Genomic DNA, 4,358 nt, shown 5'->3' on the forward strand with positions numbered 1-4,358 from the left:
TGTCCATCTGTGTCAGTGGTTGTCTGAACGCCAGGAAAGACTTTTAACCATGCAATATACCTAAATAGAGAATACTCTCTGTCACTCCGTTGTCTACCACCTTAAAAATAATTACTGAAATGACTGCTTTGGCGATATGACGGGTGTAACCAGTCTCTGACGACATAGAGAAATGTCACCGGGCAACAGAGCAGGTAAACAGGCTCCATGGATACGAGGGCACGTACACCGATAAACAAAAACGTGTCTGGCACGGTTTGTTTTTGTGTTTGAGGAACAACACTCCTGAGAAAGGAGTTAGGGAATTTTACGGGAATTTGATAAAACACAAGTATATTTACTATTGTTTTGTGAAACAAGCCATACCTGCAACTAACACTTTTAAACATAACTTCCTTTTATTTTTTTGAATAGATAAGTATTTAGACTCAAAGTAAAAACAAATGCCCATAGTAAGAAATAGTCATTGTTGCAAAATTTGTAACAATTACTATTTCTTATTATGGGCATTTGTTTTTAGCTATTTTAACGTTTACTTAAAAGCACATTTAATGTGCTTTTAAGTAAACGTTAAAAAAAAGTCTTAATGGACTGCCCCATTCAGGTTGTATAATCCCTGATAGTCACAGGGTGTAAGCAGCAATTACATGTTGCTGCACAACTAGGTGTAGCTCAAAACAACACCTTCATTGAAACATTTTGTATAGGTTAATAGTTGTCATTTGGAACTTAAATAACAACTAACAATAGCTGTCAAATAAATCTAGTGGTTTTAAGGTTAAGCAGTTTTTCAGGTGAAATCCAGAAAAAAAATATCAATGCAAGCTAAGTTCAAATGGAGAAGCACCCTTAATATACTTATTTACAGTATGTGCTTTCCATAAACTGTAAATTAGGGCATGTTGTGTTAGGCATGTGTAGATAGTTGGCCCTGTTACACAGTTAGGCGCTAATCATCACAATAAGGTTGACTTTGGGCACAAGAGGGATGTTGTGCAAGAAAAAGAAACAAATTAGCCTCATAACATCCTAACATTTACCAACTAAGAACAATCCGTCCTTCCAGTAGGACAGTCTGGCTCACTCATCCCCACTGTGCCCTGTGCCCCACCAGCTTAATATCACACTGCATGACAACTGAATCATTTCATGTGTCTTTGTGAATGCGTGTGAGATAGAGAAAGCAGAGTGTGTTCAAAAGAAACATCTTCCAGAGACTACAAGACAAAGGTCTCTGTCTGTGCCCGGCCCGTTCAGCCTTATCTGGCTCCATCTCTTTCTTTCTCTCTGGAAGATGCTGACTCAGTGGAACAACGTGAAAGGAGCTGGTTAAACTCCCTCCTGCATTTGAAACACAACCCTTTGTTTGCCTCAAACGCTGTGCCTTTGAATCAGTTCGCTCTGTAGCTTGTTTTGACGCTTCCCATCATGGGATCTGTGTGTGTTGGAGAATTTAGTGCAGAGCGAAAGCTAATGTGCATTGGTGTTTGTCACTCTGGCTTCTTCAGAGTCAAGTTCTTGTTTCAGCAATGAGACGGCTTGGCTGCTGCTCGTCAGCAGGTTTGGCTGTCGACACAGCTCAGGTCATGCAGAACACTCTGACCTTGTTTGCCAGAATTAGACCTTGTAGTTGAGCTGACAATCTGATATGTTTCATGACAAAGGTCTAATCCTCATTACAAGTAATATTGATCATGGCATTGTTTTGCAAACTGCTGGGTTTCTTATTCTTAGTAAACAGCCCTCCTTTTAGTATGTCATTTGTTTTAATCCACAGCAGTATGTCCCCTCATTCTATCCTTGCTAATGTGACTAATCACACTGTGATTAAGAAAAAGAATGGCGTTAATGCTCAAATGTATCATCAGGCTGGCTAAAAGCTAAATGTGTCCCCCTGTGTGCAGTAAGATGCACATGGTTAAGCCTGTGATGGAGGACGCAAGAGCAACCCCCATATGAAGCTACATGATAATGCATCACACATACTTCTGGGAAGTTTATTGACAAGGGAGGAAGGCCTTGTGGGCGGGTCGTAAACATTTCACATTGGATATCAGATCTGGTGGGACAGAGCAGCCTGCGTGTGATTGCTTGTGTACCCAGTTTGCGCGTGTGTGTGTGTGTGTGTGTGTGTGTGTGTGTGTGTGTGTGTGTGTGTGTGTGTGTGTGTGTGTGTGTGTGTGTGTGTGTGTCCATGTGCGAGCAACAACGGGCAAGTTGTTGTGTGAGAGCCTGAGTGTGTGGGACATGTGTGGGCGTGCGTGTGTGTGTGGGTGAGCAGCATTCCTATCCATCAAAGTCACCAGTGGGCCGCCCTCTGCCTCGGGAGAAAAATGAACCATGCCGGCGTACTCAGCCTGCCGCTGTTGTTCTCCTGCCACCATTTCCTCCCTGATTCACAGTGAGTGGGGCAGACACACCTCGACGGTCATCACCACGCCGCATTCACAACATAACCACAGGAAGCTGACACATACAGATGCCTGAATACCTTGCATGCTGGTACAAATGTTGTGAATTGATACTTGTGAAAGTGATCATACCAGGAGTGTCTCTTTTATTATATATACTGGTACACATATTCCCATATACATCAAAGTCAAAGTCAGCTTGATTGTCAAAATTACTACATGTGTTATACATCCAGAAATATCGAGATACCGTTTCCCGCAGTCCCACAGTATGACATATATACATAAAACAAAACAAAAAGGGCCTAAATAAACGGGGAATACAATTTGAAATGTTAATAATATATAATATAACTAAAAGACAGAACAGCCATGTCTGATACATCATTATTTCATGGACTAACCCGCATGATATCCCGGCCTTTACTCTTGGTTTTCACTAAATAAGGCCCAGATCTTTATGTGTCTCTAATTTGATTCATATCATATGTTTAAGATGGTATTGACTACAGCCTGTTGCCAAGTGCCTGTTACTGTAAGGGGATAACGTTTCTGAATGATGCAGACTTTCAGCCATTTAAATGATCTATACGGGCATTTAGTGGATGAGATTGAGCTGTGATGTCAGTTTCAACTAAAAACATTAAACTAGATTCAGAAATATTGGGAAGTTGTTACTGGTTAGTGGGCGATGAGGGGACACAAGGTTACTAGGATGGAGACGTGAACGATTTGTGAGTGAATGAAAACACCATTCAACAAAATTAGTGAATTTAAACTGAATATTTTGAGGCTCTTTATAAGAGATATTTTTGTAGCAAAACCTCTGTCTTCAGACATAGAACTAGACATTATCACATAAAGAATAATAATTAGTATCCAAATGATGGTTTTTTATTTCATAACTCCACTAATCATCCCAAAATCAGCAGACAGTTACGTGATCAGTTATTGCTTTGGTCTCTGTGACACAGAACCTCTTACACTACAAATCACATATCTGATGCAATCACACGTGTACTGACAAGTGATGACACATCGTACATGTACTGACACGTGGTGGTAAAATGTGTAGCATGGAGTTCTGTAAATGAAACCAACATACACACAGTTTTGCGTCAGACACAGAATTTAATTTAATGTTTTCGTGCAAGAAAATACGTCATAGACAGACAACATATGCTCATGTGTAAGCCAGTATGTAAGTATATGCAACGTGACGAATGAATAGAGAACATTATTACATAATAAGTCAGAAAAGATAAATACAAGCCAGAAATGATGTAACATTATCCAGGGTTACCTATAATACGCTTTAGAAAATAGCAGGAAAGGATATGCCAATAATAGTTTTTACATACTTTTCTATAAATAAGGGCATTCTGGTATGGCCTACTTCCATAGACTGAGGAACCCTGGTCATAGTAGTGGCAACTGTGGAGTGGGATCAGTGTTACATTTTTGTATGGAGTTGGACCCAAGATACAGTGTAGGGTTTAAAAAAAGAGTCATCAGAGAGCAGAGGGGTGAGGAGCTGAGAGTGGGAGTGGGAAGAGCTTCTGTGTGGACAGGGCCTCTGATCCCACACCTGCAGAAGGAGCTCTGTTTGAAGTGCTGCTCGCTCGCCCTCCCGGCTCACAGCACAGATGACACATCAACGACAACTCTACGGCTTTACACACTAAAGCAGACAATGTTCCAGGGAGAGTGTAAGGAGTCCCGGCCAGAGAGAGAAAGAGAGAGAAAATGTGCAAAATGTGCAAAACGTGCAATGACAGGGGACAAGAAAAGAAAGTGTCACATCAGACTATGATATGAGTCACAGCTTACAGTAAATTTTGAAAATCCGATCCAGTAATGCGAGTCACGACATTTCCCTGACTTTTGTCCTAAGAAACTTTTTTTGAAAACTTTTCAGGAAGCTCATACTCCATCTAACAAATTCCA

Source organism: Notothenia rossii, assembly GCF_949606895.1.
Source record: "Notothenia rossii genome assembly, chromosome: 1".
NCBI lineage: Eukaryota > Metazoa > Chordata > Actinopteri > Perciformes > Nototheniidae > Notothenia > Notothenia rossii.